Raw genomic sequence first — 18185 nt, forward strand, 5'->3', positions numbered from 1 at the left:
CTGTCAAGCAGTGGAGTCCTATCAGCCATGCTGGGCCAACCAGTTCTGCAGCAGACTTTGTTCCCAGCCTGGTTCTCCAGCCCTCCTAGCAGTACCGAAGCTACACAGTGTTCTTTATGTAAAATTGTTTGTTGAAAACAAACATGCATACATAACACCGCACAGATCATAAGAGCACAGTTCGATTCATTTCCACAGAGTGAACCGATCTACTAGGACTCATATCAAGAAACAAAACCTGGAAATCCCTCCCACACCTTCACATCCCAGCTCAGAGGAAGCTGGCCAGGAGGGACCAGCCACGGGAGTGCAGGAGGCAGCAAAGCCTGTGAGAAGCCTTGCATCAGCCCACAGACCTGCCTGCCATCTCAGCTTCCATTTCCATGTCTCTCGCCTCCTTATGATAAGTCCCATTTTCCTGAGTTGGTTAGAGCTGGCTTCTGTTCCTTGCAGCCCAAATGGCCTGAATAGCAACTGTTTCGACTTAGGCGGACAGAAAACATAACGGTCCGATGAAAACCGTGACTCACTCATGCCAATATCTCATGGGAAGGAATGCCTTCAAAATCAGTGGCTTTGGAGAGATACTTGACACAATAGCATGAAAAATAAGATGTCATTTAAAGGGTAGACCTAAAACAGTGATATTTATAGAATTAGATATAATCTCAGAATGGGGAATAGGACATTGGAGTACCAACAACACCCCACTGGTTCCTGAGCAATGATCTTTAGTAAATCATTTCTCTGCGTTCCTGCTTGTGTGGTCATGGAAGAGAGCATTAAGAACCTGGGCTAAAAGATGCTGCCCCAGGGGAAAGTATAATGATTTTAAATGGCAACGAGTCTCATACATTAATTTCCTAGCAAAGTCTGTGTCAAGCCCAGATGCTGGAGAGAAAGTGAAAATGACAGCACCAAACAAAAGAAGAGTACCTTTTGCTGGTGTGTTTGCTGACAGCCTGTATGTGTCAAACTTGATGAAATGCATTTACAAGCCCCGGCCAGACGTTAAAGAAAGCAACTGTGAGTTCTCATCCCTTGAACCCTACAAGCCACCAAAGCAATTTAGCTGATGGCTCTGGGTATCAGTTTATGCTGAGACAGGGTGTGGGCTATCTCCTCTCGTGGGCATTTTGCCTTTTGGACAGCTTGTGGGAACACGCATAAAGACTCTGGAGGACATCCAGGGCATTTTAGGAGAACTGGGTGGGTGGCAGTCAGCGGTGACACATTCATGCGTCCACTCTAAGTGCTTCGAACTATTTTTACTAATTTATTATTTTACTCATTTAGCCTTAGCTAGATGTGTTTATTTGCAAATATTTGCTTAGCACTTGCCATGCAGAATCCACCAGAGAATTTTCAATTGTGACAGTTTTCTTCACTTTGCATCTCTTCCATGACAAACTCTGTAAGGTTAGAGATCTTCCATTTGTGAATCCCCAGCATTGGGGTCAGGGAGGGAGACAGTGACTGGCTCATGAAATGAGCTCAAAATATAGCTATTGCATGAATAACGTTGTGATGTGTTGAGCTCCGAAAGGGACTTGATCCCTTAAACATTGTGGCTTTACATAATTGAAGCTGAGAACATTTAGAAGGTGAACGGACTTAGAACCTGAGTTTATATGCTGGCTCTGGTATTTATTAGCTGTGCCTCAACTAGTGAACCGGACTGCTGAGCCTCGATTCTCACCTGTACAATGGGAACAACATAACTGCCCCACAAGTTTCTTCTGAGGATTAGAAGATGGAGTATATGCACGGTTCGTGGCGCAAAGTGCCGTGGTCATTGCTGTGAGCATCATAAGAGTTAAATGGTGGAGAATGAGGGCTTTAGAATCAGACCTCAGCTCTGGTCTCAGCTGTAGCATTGCCTTGCTGTGTGACACATGTAAATCATATGGCCCCCTGCCTGGTCCAGGGTGAGTGATTGATAAATTATTATTATTATTATTAACAATAGAAGGCAATTATCCTTATGGTTGTATTAATATTAAATTATTCCCCTAAAAGGACACACAAAACAAAGAGTTTCAAATCCGTTTAGAAGGAAGAGAAATAAATTTTAGAGGCACTCTGGATGAGAAAAATCTCTGTAATTGAGCATCAAATTTAGCCTTGGGTTTCCTGATAACCAGGGTAATAAAAAGAATCGCAACAGTTTATATAATTATCATTATCAGTTGTAATTAGTCAACTAGAGCTGCTCTGTCCAATATGCTAACCAGTAGCCACGTGTGGCTATTACTGAGTCTTCGAAATGTAGCTCATCTGAACTGAGATGTGCTGTAGGACTAAAATGCACTGGATTTTGAAGAGTTAGTGTGAAAAAGTAAAATATCTCATTAAAAAAGTTTTGTATTTGCTACATGTCGAAATTACGGTATTTTGGTTGTTTGGATTGAATAAGATATACTATTAAAGTTAATTCCACCTATTTCTTTTTACTTTTTTGGTGTGGCAACTAGAAAGTTAAAAATTCCATACACGGCTCACATTTTTGACTTCCGTTTTGTCCCTATTGGACAATACAACTCTTTAAAACTCTCATTATTCTAAATGGAACTTATATTACTTATATTTTATTTATATAAAATATCAATATAATTCTATAGCATAATTGTAATAAGTATGACATATCGATAATTATGATATATTATAATAATTATGATATAACACCATATGATATATAATTATGATATATTATATAATTATAAAAATACAAAGATATAAATATATAACATCAACATATTATAAACATATAATATAATAAAATATGTAATATTAATATAGTATAAATATATAATTACTACAATATAGTTATTAATAAAAATAATAGAAATAAAACAATATGTTATATATTAATATGTTATTACATACTTTATATTATTTATAAAAGAGGCTTTTGATATCCATATAGGTAACATCTTCACCTACAATTTTAAAGAAAATTTGATAGATCCTAAAGGAGCGATGTTATGATAATTACACGAAGGAGAGACGTAATGATAATTGTAGTGGCTACCGTTTCCTGAATGCTTGCGTACGTGCTAGGCACAGTCCTAATTTCTTTTCAGATATCGATCATTTAAAAATTCATAAGCGGTATGATCATTTTTGCACTACGCCAGGAAATTATACCTTAGTAACTGGTATAAGATATAAAGACATCCGTCTTCTCTGCTTTCCTTCCTCTTTGGTGCCATTCACAGCTGCAGACAGGTGTTCGGTAGCAAATGGTGCTCAACAAATCGGTGTATATAAATAAATACCTAAATGGTGTCTCTTCTCTCCTCATTCAGCTTCTCTGTGAGATCTAGTTCTTTTAAATCTCAGTAACAGCAGGACATTTAAAAGTCTATAAAATTTGGGAATAATCTGTCACCCGAAATCGTCTTGTGGCTTGAAGTCTACAGGAAAAACTTGGCAACAGAAGTGATATGAGTCCGCTGATAGACCCCCGGGCTCTGCTGTGCTCTGGTCGGAGCCTGGACGTAAACCGAATTACAATAACTAAAGAATTAGCTGTTTCCTGCGGGTACAAATCATCTCTAAACTTCCCAAACTTCTTGTATATTTTGAAGAAATTCATTTAGCTTTTTTGGAATCTGGGTCTATTAAAAAACCAAATATTTCAAAGAATATATGGTTTTTACAAGAGGCAAAAGTGTAAAAAAGAGTAAATGAATCTTATCTCTTAAATCCAACCTTGTATACCGCACTGAGACCAGGAGAAAGAAACTGGAATTTAGGATTTTAAAATGTAACTGCAAGTAATAGAAAGATGTGCTCAGCTCTGTGAAGGGCCAAGGGCCAAGAAAAAACTGTCTTTACTGTTTCACAACATACAGAGAAGGGAAACTTGGAAATCGTTAGAAAAAGAGTGTCAGGGGTCATGACAGGTTTGGAAAATAGGTCTAATGAGCAAAGAATATAATAGTTGGTGTTATTTTTCTCAAGGAAAAGAGAGGAGGTTAGTCGTGATTGAGAATCCAGGGACAGCGTTGTATAAGCACTAGTACACAGTAGGATCCCAGCTGCACTGATGGGCACAAGTGTAGATTTCAGTTTACAGCTAAAAGAATTTCTTCACAGTCGGAGCGGTAAACCAATGGTCGAGCCAGCAGGGAGAGGTAAAGAATCTTTCTGGAAGTCCTTCAATAGGCTGATCTCTTGGCTGCCTGTGATAGTTGGGGGTGTCCTGGATTTGCTGATTGTGGAGCAGAATAATCAACATAGTTGCTACATTCACCTTAGAAAAAGTGATCTGCCCCAGATATTTAGACAACAGCTTTCTCAAATCAGACTCTTCATTCATAGCTTCGTCATTCTCCGAAGAACCCATACACTGAGAAAATGAAATACAGAAGTTCAGAGACTGGTTCTTGGTTGCATAAGTGGATCCAGGCTTACAAAGAAAACCCCTCACATTAAATCCAAAGCGTTTCCTCGAGACCATGAGGCTATTTGCAGGACTACATTTGAATGTCAAGCTTTCTGAATTGAGGTGTTTGTATTCTAATTCAAAACCCCTTTCACTTAACTAGTACGAAAGCACCTGTAGTGATGAGGCGGTGTTTCAGATGTCCACGTGGACACTTTTCAGCAGTTGATGGAGGCGCAAGAATGCACTGTGTTGGGTCATGAGGTCTACAGCCCAGAGGACACCCACACCCTAATGCAAATCAGAACCTGAATTCTTCTGGTCACAGTGGCCAGGTTCTGCAGCTTAAGAGCCACCACGGTTGATTCCTTTCAACAAACTACAATATCTTATTCCACTACAAACATCTCAGTAAAGCCACTACTGCTCAAAATTTTAAAACTATGAGGAATTGAAGCATTTACCACTCAGACATTGGTGGGTTTTAATAACTGCTTATGTGGAAGATTGGTAGAATTTAGAAACCCATTTCCAGCAGACATAATGAACTGCTACTAACACCTCATACCCATGACTCAACTTTGATTCATGGAAGTAGAAATGGCTCTTAGGTACTTTCAATTGAGGTAAAAGTTGATTTTTAAAACACACACGTTGAATTAAGGAAAGAACATTGTCAACATCAGAGCATAGAACAAGTAACAGTTAAAGATAAGCATTAGAGACCTGGCCTTGTCATGATTATATTCACTGAAATGTTTCCTGGAGAATAACAAAGATTTCAAAGATCCCTCACGGCCCCTTCCTGCAATGTTCCACTGGATAGTCTGGGCGCCCTGGGACTAGTAATTGGGGTGCTTTTTGTTCATTTGTCAGAAATTAGTTCAGAACACACAAAGCTGGTTACGATTGGTTTTGATGTGAAAATAGATAACCTACTGACCTTGGCCTTTGGAGCCTCCAGCTCATAACTGATCACAATTATTGACATTGATTACTTCCTGGTTGTTCTCCTCTCTGAGATGCCGGGGAGTGGGGCCTCGTGAAGCCTGAACCCTGCACTTTATCACTTGACTGTTTATTGAGTCTTGTCCATGTACTAGTTGCTGAGAAGAATGCAGAAAAAATGTAGATCCTTGTCTCCCAAAAGATTGCCATCCAGCTCAGGGACAAATGCGGCACACACAAGACAAGCAATTCACAAGGGAAGGCTGTGCTCCCGGAAGTGGCCAGGTGGGCTGAGAATGCTGGGCCCTGGTAGGGAGAGACCTGGCGAGGCTGAAGACTTTGTCACAGAGGAGGTAACAGTCTAGATCCAGAAGGATGGGCAGAGAGCAGGGCAGACACTTAACTGCCTGACATTGTTACTTAAATGTTACCTTATCTCCCAACCAGATCCCACACTCCCAGGTGCGCTTGACCTTTTCCTCCGTGACTAGCACAGAGCCTGCATACAGTAGGTGAATAATAATCTCGCCTGAAATGAGGGTGTCCTGAAAGTGCTCAGAAATAAAGGGGGGGCATTAATTTGCAATTATTGAAATTGTTAATGTTGATAATGAAGCATCTTTTAAGATCTCTTGTTTTTCTCCTCTAAACATTTTAATGCCTAGGATCACGATAAAGCCAGAGGTCTCTAACGCTTATCTTTTGTTTTATGCTCTGATGTTGACAGTGTTGTTTCTTAAACTCAACACGAGTATTTTTTAAAAAAACAACTTTCATCTCAATCTAAAATGTCTAAGAGCCACTTCTAGGAAAGGGAGGCTGATTTGCAAGCCACATCCTAGAGGAACTGGCTGAGGAAGTTTTTTTTTTTTTTTTTTTTTTGGCTGCGTTGGGTCTTCATTGCTGTGCGCGGGCTTTCTCTAGTTGCGGCGAGCAGGGGCTACGCTTCGTTGCAGTGCGAGGACTTCTTATTGTGGTGGCTTCTCTTGTTGTGGAGCACGGGCTCTAGGAATGCGGGCTTCAGTAGTTGTGACACACGGGCTCAGCAGTTGTGGATCATGGCCTCTAGAGCACAGGCTCGGTAGTTGTGGCACACGGGCTTAGTTGCTCCGCGGCATGTGGGATCTTTCCCGACCAGGGCTTGAACCCGTGTCCCCTGCACTGGCAGGTGGATTCCTAACCACAGCACCACCAAGGAAGTCCCATGATTTTTTTTTTTTTTAGTGTTAATAATCAGGAGATGAGACAGTTGAATCTGGAAGCCTGAGAGCTGTGGCAGCGGACTCTGGACCGCAGATGTAAGGACGCCCCTGGGTGGGGTTACAACGGGTACATGGTGTCCATTCAAGCAGGGAGTATGCAGGGGACAGACTCGCTGTCCCACCTACTCTGTTGGACTCAGGGAATAGAGGAGAGACAAGGAAAGGGACCAAGCCTGTATTTGGAGGACAAGGGCTGTCTCCACACTCAGGCGTTATTCCTTCTTTTTCACTTTCAAGGAGGAAATGGGAACAAACCCAGAACCCAGATAAAGTAACCAGAATGCTCTCCCACACATCCGCCCTCATGTGGCCAAGGTGTCTGGCCACTTTGCAAACACCCACAGTGAAGGCCTAATCCTAACAGAAGCGTCAGGCAGGCAGTGGGGACAGGAGAAGTTTGGCCAGAAGTGCTCTGACATGTCCAAGCCACCTGCTTGGCTTCTGCTTTCACACAGCTCCCCAGCGCCCAGCAAAACGGGACCTGGGGATGCTCTGACAGACTGGGGATCTGGGATGAGTGAATCACACCAGGCTGCCAGTGGAGAGAGAGATTCACAGTCCCTAGGCCTCAGTCCTCTGTGGTTTTAGACATGGATGGGGGCTAACAGTCTCTGCTGAAGTGGCCCAAGCACCTCAGGCTCAGGCCCCTGGGCTGCTGCTGGGGAACCACGGCAATTCCCACATGCATTTTAACCTGCCCTCTCGTTATGACAGTTTGTATTGCACTAAGAATCTAAAATTAAGACTCTAAACTGGTATATAGAGAAAAAACTAGTTACCAGTGGTGGGGGAGAGGGGCAACATAGGGGGTGGGGGGTAGGAGGCACAAACTACTGGGTGTAAGACAGGCTCAAGGCTGTATTGTACAACACGGGGGACATAGCCAATATTTTGTCGTAACCAAACGGAAAACAATCTTTAAAAGTTGTATAAAAATAAAAAGTTAGGGCTTCCCTGGTGGCGCAGTGGTTGAGAGTCGGCCTGCCGATGCAGGGGACACGGGTTCGTGCCCCGGTCTGGGAAGATCCCACATGCCGCGGAGCGGCTGAGCCCGTGAGCCATGGCCGCTGAGCCTGCGCGTCCGGAGTCTGTGCTCCGCAACGGGAGAGGCCGCAACAGTGAGAGGCCCGCGTACTGCAAAAAATAATAATAAATAAAATAAAAAGTTAAAAACCATAACCCCTCCCCAAACCCTCCGATTGTACATGAAGTAAAATCTAAAATATGCTAAGAAGAAGTGCATATAAAATGTAAAATGTAACACGTCAAAGAAAGAAGCATTCCAAAATCAATAAAAATCACAATATGAAAGAAGAAAAACCACTCTAAACTGAGAAGAATAACTTGGGGGCCATCCGGGAGCCACTGCGGGCTGCACACAAAGTAGAGAATGACATCTGAAAGGCTTCACTTCCTAAGCCCCACGCGTCCCACCCTTATCACCACATCATCTTGAACTGCGTGCGCCTTTTCTCTCTGTCCTTCTGTCTCCCTCAGTGCCCTCCCAGCCTCCTACCTGTGACAGCCCACTGGTCTCTTGAGGCCCTGCTCAAATGCCACCTCCCGTCCGAAGTTGTCTCTCATCAGCCTCCCTCCAGAAGGGCCCACATATGTTGCTTTATGACAGTCATGTTTGAGACACAGACGATTCTAGCTCTGCAGTCAGTTGGTCAATACAATGTCTTAAACTTCCTCTGCTGCACCATGTGTAAAATTAGAAGAAAGATGCAAAGAAAACCAAAGATCTAATGTGACTACTGGCTCTTGTTCTCACACTGATTTATATGATTTCTAATATAAATACATTATAATATAATATTTATACAATAGGTTTATATCACATTTATATGTAAATATTAATTTTATTATAGTATAATGATATTATATATGTATAATAAATATACAGTATATTTTATAATATTTATAATATACACGTATTACTTATATTTATTAACAAATATAACCCAGGAATTTGTTGAAAAGATGCCTGAGTCCTAACCCAGGGGTCTGATTCACTGATTCCTGGGTGGGAACTAGTGATTTGCATTTCCGTATAGAGCTTGCGATGCCAGTGGCCAAAGGATCCTGCTTGGAGAAACACAAAGCTAGGATGTGCCAACCTGCTGCTACCCCCCTCCTTCCTCCTGCTACTCTCTTATTTAGCTCTCAGTGCTGGACTTGGTGAGTCCCTGTGTGATGGTTAATTTTGTGTCAATTTGTCTGGGCTGCATTGTCCACATATGTGGTCAAACATTATTCTGGATGTTTCTGTGAGGTTTTTTGGGATGAGATGAACATTAAAAGTGGTGGATGTTGAGTAAAGCAGATTGCCCTCCATAATGTAGGTGGGCCTCGTCCAATCAGTTGACACCCTGCATAGAACAAAAGCCTGCCCTAAAGCAAGGGAGAACCCTGCCAGCAGATGGCCTTTGGATTTCGTCTGCACATTGGGTCTCCCCTTGTCTCCAGCTTGGTAGCCCACAGACTCCGTAATCTTGTGAGAGCCAATTCCTTAAAATGAATCTCTTATATATATTTATGCATAAATATATATGTATCCTATTGGTTCTGTTTCTCTTGAACCCTGACTAATACACCCTGTGAGAATCTGAACTCACCTCCCTTTTACTGCAAAGCATATGCCGTTGAACACCATGTCAGAGTCTCTCGGTGTAGAGAACAAGGCTCGACCCCATCAGAACCACCCAGGAGCCCTAGAAAATGCAGGTTCCCAGTCTGCATCCCTAGAGACACTGACCCAGCAGGGACTGGGTGGGCCCTGAAATCTGCACTTACAGAACACTTGGTTATTGTTTAGCGTAGGACTCTAACTCGTTTCAAAATGTGAGTCGCACTAGTGGAGAGCGTGGTGAATGGCACAAAAGGACATAAGAACCAATCCTTCTGGCAGGGAGTTTGCAATTCAAGTGAGGACTTCGATTCTGGAATATTTGGGGAGTGACAGGAACCACACTGACCCACTGTACTGGATTGAATAGTGTCACCCTAAAATTCACGTCCTTCCTGGGAACCTCAGAATGTGACGATATTTGGGAATAGGATGGTTGCCAGTGTAGTTAGTTAAGATGAGGTCATCGTGGAGTAGGGTGGGCCCTTTATCCAGTATAACCGTGTCCTTATAAGAAGAGACACAGAGACAGACAGACAGAAGACGGCCATGTGATGACTGAGGCAGAGATTGGAGTGATGCTACTGGAAGCCAAGGAAGGCCAAGGACTGCTGTCTGCCACCACAACCCAGGAGGGAGCCGTGGAACGGATTCTTGCTCTGAGCCCCCCAGAAGGAGCCAACCCTGCTGACACCTTGACTTTGGACTCCTGGCCATCAGACCTGTGAAAGAATAAATTTCTGTTGTCTTAAGTCACCCAGTCGGTGGTACTTTGTTAGAGCGGCCCTAGGAAACTAACACACCCACCCACTATAAACGACTAGAAAATTGGACAAAACATATCAAACAATTGTTTGCAGACATTGGACAGCCGGCAGTACAGGCCTACTCTCTGTGGGGAAAGATACCTAAATTGCGTAGGGGGCACCCATGTGGACAACCAGTGCAGTCAAGGCTAAGCTGGAAAGTTCTGTGTTTGGGCGCCTGGATCCCTACTGGATGGCACCTCCCGTGGAGTCGGCAGCTGGTTATCTAGACTTCTGTCTTCCCACCTCCAGCCCGTGCAGTGTTGTTCCGACTGAGCCCTCGGTAAATAAGTGAGGCATCCGCTTGGACCGTGTTTCCCAAGGTCATCCTGCAGTTGAAAGTTCGGATCTGTAACAGTGGTTCTAACCCTGGCTGGAATTTAGAATTACCTGAGGAATCTTCTCAGTGTATCGATGCTGGGGCCCCATCCCAGACCAGTTCAGCTCAGATGTAGGAGAGGGGCGGGACCCTAGCATTAAGGTTTTTTAAAACCTCCCCAGGAAATTCTGTCATGCAGCCAAAGAGAAGACCCACTGATCTGTATCTTACTTCCCAAACTGTTTTGAACAACGCTCCTAAAACGTAATGAACAGGCGCTTCTTCGTGTAGGCATCTTATAAGTTACTCCTCTGCCGTAATGTAAGTGCATCCATCCTCGAATTCGCCCAAGCAGGTGGATGTTTTGTTTCATGGCTGTTGTTGCGTTGGTGTCCTCCCAGCCCACTCTGGGAACTTTTCCTCAGAGGAAACACAGCTTCCTGATGCTCCGGCAGTGATTCCCTGGAGTGGCTGTAGGTCCTCCTGGCCGCTATGTGAAATCTAGTGTATTAGTTTCCCAGGGCTGCATGACAAAGCACCAAGACCGAGTGGCTTCAAGCAATAGACATTTATGCTCTCACACTTCTGAAGGCCAGAAGTCCAAACTCAAGGTGTCTGCAGGGCCATGCTCTCTCTGAAGGCTCTAGGTGAGGATCCTTCCCTGCCTCTTCCTGGCTTCTGGTATTTGCCCGCCATCGTTGGCTTGTAGATACATCACTCCAATCTTTGTCTCTATTGTCACACGGCCTTCCCCCGTCTCTCCACGTCGCCTTACCCCTGTGTGTGTCTATCTTTGTGTCGATTCTACTCTTCTTATAAGGATGCCACTTGCATTGAATTAAGGCCAATCCTACTCTGGTAGGACCTCATCGTAATTTACATCTTAAATGCATCTGCAAAGATCCCATTCCCAAATAAGGTCACATTCACAAGGGCCAGGGTTAGAACTTCACCATAATCTTCTGGAAGGACACAATTAACCCACAACACCAGGATTACCACATGTGTGCTGATTGCACCTGGCCAGTGGGGCTTAGTTACCTTTGCTTGAAATTAACACCTCCATCTTTTCTCTTGGTCATTTTCTTTAAGCACAGGTCTGTTGGCTATCCAAGCAGAGTGCTCTATCCTTGCAGTTCAAAGTGTGGTCCACCTTCAGGCAGCATCCACAGCACTTGGGAGTTTGTTTGAAATGCAGATTCTCAGGTCCCACCTTAAACTCACTGATTTGGGAATCTGCAGTTTAGCAAGATCTCCAGGTGATGCATATACACGTCACATTTCGAAAAGCAGTGCTCTAAAAACCAAAGGCTCAGCTTCCTTTTATACTGTTGAATGATTCTGGTTGCTATGAGCACATAATGTCCTTCGCTTAAATAGGAATGAACCATTAAACACTCTTTTCTTAAATACCTTCTAATTATATTTTGAAATGTATTTGAAGTAAAACTGTTCTGAAGTTATGATTTCAAGTGCTCTGATTAGTTTAATCAAAACTAACCAAATCTGAATTATCAAGTGAATCATTGTAAGAAAAATCTTCCAACGGAATTATCTCCAGCCTATATCACCCAAGTCCGGATGGAGTGAGGGAAGAGCATGATTACTCTGGAAATTAAAAAAAAACATTTGTTACCATTTTGGAGGAGAACCACAAAATAGCTGTTCTCAAATGTCAAACGTTTATTTTATGTAGCCCTAGCTAGAACACTGGATAGACGTATTAGGGAGGCACTTTGGGAAGGATTATAAACAGTGATTTCCTAACAATGAGTTGTTAAAATACAGGATAGACTGCCTTATGAAACTGGGACACTTGTGATTGATGAAGAGAAAAATCTTGTTCTGAAAAGGCCGATTAGGTAGCTTCCAAGGATGTTTCCAACTCAAGATTTCATGTTGTTGCAAAACTACTCTGAAACTGTAAACTTCAGAAGGATGGCTCTTTTCTTTTTGGAACTTATTTCTGGCCTTTGGTTATGAGTCCATTGCCTTGAAATATTTCTAATGTGCATCAGAGTCATAGCTCAGAAAAAATCTGTGTTTTAAGCTCCATTTCAGTATTTATCCTGACGACTATCTTACTTCAACCAGAATAATGTAAGAGCCTTTTATTTGTTGGTGTGTAAGTGTATAGACGCAAATAGCCCAAAGAGCCATTAAGATGGTCCACTGTCAATATAAGAATACAGGTTATTTCTTTTCTTTCTAATAAATTTTTGTCAATTAAAACCTCACATGATATGAGTTAACATTGCTTTTATGCCTCATACTGAATGTCTATTTTATATAGTTTTTCTTCCTTACTTGTGTCTACTTTGGTTGTGTCTCTTCACAACATCTGTTACCCTTTAAAAAATCTGCCTTTTGATGCTTCTCAGAGTCTATTTATACCACAGTAATTGTTACCTTAGGCTTATTTCCCCAATTAGATCCATCCATCCATCCATCCATCCAGTTTATTTTTTCAACAGACATTTTACTGAACATGTACTATGTGTAGGATGTTATTCTAGGTGCTGAAGATACAGCGATAGCAAGAAATATTGCCCGCTCTGGAGAAGGTCACAGGGTAAGAAATACACATGTCATCAACCAGATAGGAAATGTAGATGGTGCTAAACTAAGGGTTTGCCTGAGATGTTACGGGGGCCTTCAGGGGAGCACCTCACTGTCAGGGTAGGGCAGGCTAGTGGTGGAGCTCAGAGGAGTCTTCCCAGAGCGGGTGGGAGGCCCCTGAACTTCATTTGGAAGGAGAGGTGACACCGCCACGTGGCAATGGGGAGCAGAAGCCCCTGGTAGAGGGTGCGGGAGCTTGGCACTTGTTCCACACAAGCTCCGAGTGCTGGTTCCGGGCTGTGTGCAAAGTCTAGGCCTCTTGATTTGAAGGGATCTGAAAATAATTTAGGAACTGCAGCTTCACAATTCTCTAAAAGTCACACCTGGATGTCTGAAAGAGAAGCGAAAGGATGAGAATCAGGCAAGTTCTGTGGCCGTTTTGGTGGGGAAAATAACTGAAATGTTTGGCCAGCAAGAAGAGCTGGCTCTCTCAGAGATTTCATTTGTTTAAAGCCACCCGTTCCTCACATTGGCAGGATCCTGGAGAGGTGGAATGAGAAGTCAGAGCAGAGATGAGATGTGGGCTCTCCTGACGTCCACTGCCTGAGCTTCCTTCTGGAAGCTTCCAGAAGGAGGGCTCTTCACCGTGTGGATTTCCGCTAATGCATCTCTCACCCTTTAGAGTCCGACTTGTTCTTTGTTAGAGGCCACTTCCTTTCTCTTAATTAGTTTCATTCACACTATTCTAACCATTGAAAAAAATAGCGAGAGTAATGTTTTGTCCTTGGTTTAATGATTCAGAGCTGGCGGGGTGATGCACTCTCTAGATCCTTTGTTTGCACAGACAAGCACCTCTGAAATAAGGGATGATTTGGGTCCTGGTGGAGAAATAAGAAAAACGGTCAAATCACCTCTTAGAAAAAAACCAAGGGAGATTTTATCTAACTTGCCACTATTCAAAAGAGAAAGACTAAACTTAAATGTTACAAGGACCAGTTAAAAGTGTGGCAACTAATTATCCTTTGTATGTATCCAATTTTTTGTGTGCTTTACTGGTAGGTAGAAATAGATGCCATAGTATCATTTTGGAAAAAAAAAAAAATCCATGTATGAAACGCCCAGTTTAGTTTTTCCTTGCTTGGAGTGAGGTTTTCATTGCTCTGTCACTGAGTTGGCCTTTCTCCGTGTGTGCTGGAGTGAACAGGAATCGATCCCCTCTGGTCACGAGCAGATTGGGAGGTTTGTACTCTTGTCTTTCTGCCTCTGCAGAGCTGCTAAGGAGCCACCAGAGAGGAGAGGGCAGGGCTGGTGAAGAATCTAGGTGGGAAGCTCACGAGTACCATAGGGAAGCGAGAAACTTATTCTAGGTAAAGTGCAGCCCCATGCTCAGAATAATTAAAAACCTACAGCCTTAGAGGTTTTGTTTTGTTTTGTTTTCTTAAACAAAGACATAACCCTATTTACAGCATAGCTTGAGCACAAACATTCTTTTTGAATTATCTTTGCACAGAACCATAAAATTAAGTTTCTGCTAATACACTAGCCTTGATAAGACGCTAAGGTATTATAATGATGCCCTTAACACTGATACATACATAGATATAGATACACAGACAGATGGATATCTATACCTATGTTGGTTTAAGGCTTTATCATAGTGGTAGAATGTGTCAAAATTGGGCCTGAAACTAGTGGCAAACAAAGTTAAGAATGTTCTGTAGCTTAACCTAAACTGGACCTTTGGTAGAACTTTAATCTGGCTTTTGTAACTCATTTTAAAGTAAAGAAAGTTAATAAGGGCTATGTGGATTCAGTCTCGAGGACAGAGTGAGAGGCAATCCTCTGAAGATCTTATTGCCATTGGTTTTAAGAACATGATTAAAGGCAATGAGATCAGCCACATGCTAAACGGTGATAAATTTAGAGACAAAAATCTAATTATAATAGTAGTTCATTAATGTTAAAATAAAAGATCCTACTTTCTGAAAGCAATAATATTTACTGAGGTCCTCCGATGTTTGGGGCACCCAATGAAGCCTTGGTCCCCTCCCTCCAGGACTGTTCCCGTGGTGGTCGGAGGTCAGTGGTAGTGAAATAAGGGATGATTTGGGTCCCACAGAAGGTGTCTGTCCTGAAGGAGTGGACACCCCAGCAGAGAAGGAATCTGGGGGCTGGAGGGAGTGAAGGCTGTGAGGGCCTGGGCAGGGGCAAAAAGTCATGCACTTTAATTGAACATTTAGTACCAGTTAAGCAGGGTTCCTACACATGAAGCCTTACCTGATCAGCTCGATGTAAATTTGTTTGGCTCCTGCTGAAACAGACAGTACCCTCAGGTGGAAATGAAAACAAGTCTCCCTGACGCTGGTCTGTGTTGCTGAGTGTTTCTGTGGCAGGTGCATGTGTGTGCCTCTCTGTTCCCTCAAAGTCAGTGGTCAAAGCTGGTTGAATACCAGCATCGAAGAATACATGGTATAGTGTTATTTAGAGGAGAGGGATCTGTTTGGTTCTGTAACATGTAAAGCTAATATGTCTTCCAAGAAGGATTCTGGCTTGGAGGATTGTAAAGGAACATTAGGAAAACTAGAATTACAGAAAGCTGGGAAATACTTTGCAGAGTTTTCTTCACACAGTGGCCTTGAATTAGTGTGTAAAGAATAGTTTTTATTAAGATGAAATCAGTTTTTCCCTTTTGGACTATTTTTAAATCACCATTAGAATGGATGCCAATTCGTAGCCTGCAGGAGTGCCCGCATCTTGTTCCTGCCCTAGGGAGAGCTCGTCACCAGGTGAGAGGTGGCCTCCGAAGAAGCAGGCACGGCTTAGACTGGAAAGGGTGGGCCAAGTGGAAAGGTAGTGTGATGGAATAGAACCTCCTTTTGCACAATCCGAGTAGCAGGACCAAGTATGGAGCATGTGAAGAACTCAAAAAGGTCCGGTAAGGACTTTATTGTGACAGCAACGAGATGTCAGTAAAATGAATTAGATAAGAGTGACATGTTTAGATCAGTTTAGATCAGAAAGGCTACTGTGGCCTGCAGCATGAGAAGAGATTGGTTGGGGAGTGAGCACTCCAACAGGCAGGGAGAGCTGGAGACTGTCGCGGTTATCCAGGGAGATGCGACAGTGGTCTGAGCTAGCTAGCGAGGATGGAGAGAAGTGAAGGGATTCCAGAGGGAGGGAGAGTTTGATGGGGCTTGGACCCATCAGTCAGGGGCTGAGTGGGTGGTTGTTCAGAGTTCTGACTGGGTTAAGGTGCTGTAGTTCATCAAGTCGGAGAACACAGGCAAGGAGTGGAAGTGAGACTGGTGTGCGTAAGAAGGAAACAAATTCAGATCTTGAAATCTGGAGTACTGAATTGCAGAAACGAAGTGGCATAGAATAGGAGGAGAACAAAAACAAAAAAGGCTGATACGGGACACAAAATTAACTTGAATGAAGAAAAGATTCACAGCACTTAAATTGAACACTTAGTACTAGTTAACTTGGGTCTCTACGTGCCTTACATGATTAGTTAAGTGTAAATTTGTTTGATTTCTGCTAAAATAGTACCCTCAAGTGGCAATTAAAACAACAGCAAACCATACATCTCTCAAATGCTGGTCTATACATCAAATATTATAGATTTACAAGCGGGGAGAACTGAGGACAGGCCCCAGGTTGACTGTCTTCAGGAGTTATTTGTGAACTATAACTGATTCAGACTCTTACAATACCTAAAGATGTGTTAGTGAGGATAAAGTTAAGTGATTTGGTCATAGCACTGTTTCAAAAGAAAATTTGAAATTCAATAAGTAAGAAGTTATCACAATTTTCTTTTGAAACAGTGCTATGACCAAATCATTTAACTTTATTCTGATCAATCTGCGTAAAATAGCATCGTCCCCTCCAGCCTCTTCTCAGCTTACTTTTCTCCATAGCAGTTATCACCCGCTGATATGCTAAGTATTTACTTGTTTGTTTTTCTTCTGTCCTTTCTCTTCCCCTTACTCATCTAGGATGTTATCTCTACCAGGAAAAGACTTTGTTTTGCTTACTACTATATCCCCAGCATCTAGCTTAGTTCCCGGCACATATATGCATTTAGTAAGTATTTGTTGAATAACTGTTTTTGAGTAAATAAAAGGAATGTCAATTTGGAAATTCAGCACTACCAGGTCATATAATAATAGGCTATCTTAATAAAGAAAATAGACTGAAAAAGTTCTTAAACTACAGAGAAATTTCTGTAACGTACTTTGAATGCACTATAGCTAATTTCACACATATATGTGAAATACACGAATATGTATATACAGTATAATGTACTTATGAATGCGACATAGCTAACTGGCCTTTAAATATAATCACATTTAAACTTTTCCATCTTGGCCACTTTTCTTACCAACGTTTAATCAAAACGTGTATTTTACATACTCAACCTCCACCAAATGAGCTTTTGAAAACCAGTGCATTTGAATCAACAGAAATGTACTTAATTTTAAACGATACTGGTTTTGAATTAACTCTGGACTTCACCTTAAGGGAAATTTTGTAAATATTTGCAAATTAAAACTGTGAAGCCTCAGATGCTCTCAGAGTAAATGAGGCGGTGATATTTCAACAGTATTTTTACAACTCTGAAATAATCTTTAGAACTGTTCTCTTCTTTCTTTTTTTTCCTTTAGTGTAGGAGCACTCCAGCCCGAGTTTCTGGAAGATCAATACCAGATTCCAGAGGTTAGAAGGTTAGATCAGTGTTCTTTCCCGCCCTGTTGATAGCAGGGTAACTTTAATGTTGTGCGTTTCCAGAGTCTGTTTACACAGTCTCAGAACCCTGAGTCTTGTGTGTGTGTTGAAGATTTCTCTTTCATCGGAGTGCACCCCCGGCCCCCCAGGACTGACAGGTCTCCCAAAGCCTCCACGCCCGCGTGTGAGCTGTGAGCGTTACATCCATCCCTGTTTCTGAGGATGGCATCTACGTTTGGCGACGATCCTCTTGCTAAAGTTCACAAAGCACTTCAAAGTCAGGAGTCGCCGCCTAACCCAGGCCGCGATGCCCTTCCCGGGGCCCTCGGTGCACGCCCCCCGCTGACCACCTGGGAGCACCGGCGCGCACAGCCCACCGCACACTCCCCGCGAGCGGAGCCAGACGGCGGCGGCGGCGAGACCCAGCCCCCGGGGCAGAGCGCCGCTACCCCAACCTGCTAGCTGTCTGCCGCCCGGTCTCCCACGCCTCCACCCCTCCCCTCCCCTCCCCGGCCTTCCCCGCCGGTCCATCCCCGCGCCCGCCGCC

At 43.0% G+C, this 18185-nt stretch overlaps 1 long non-coding RNA gene across 2 annotated transcripts in view; it reads left to right on the forward strand.

The window, feature by feature from the left end:
* The window catches only part of LOC149747924 (uncharacterized), a 44121-nt gene extending 36783 nt beyond the window's left edge, over nt 1-7338 (forward strand). For both annotated transcript variants that reach the window (XR_016395274.1, XR_016395273.1), the window contains exon 3: nt 199-7338. This is a non-coding gene — a long non-coding RNA (uncharacterized LOC149747924). The remainder of the gene's footprint in view (nt 1-198) is intronic.
* Nucleotides 7339-18185: the final 10847 nt, after the last annotated feature.

Source organism: Delphinapterus leucas, chromosome 12 (assembly GCF_059928025.1).
Source record: "Delphinapterus leucas isolate spDelLeu-1000000601 "Yukka" chromosome 12, BTC_Dleu_Yukka2, whole genome shotgun sequence".
Lineage (NCBI taxonomy): Eukaryota > Metazoa > Chordata > Mammalia > Artiodactyla > Monodontidae > Delphinapterus > Delphinapterus leucas.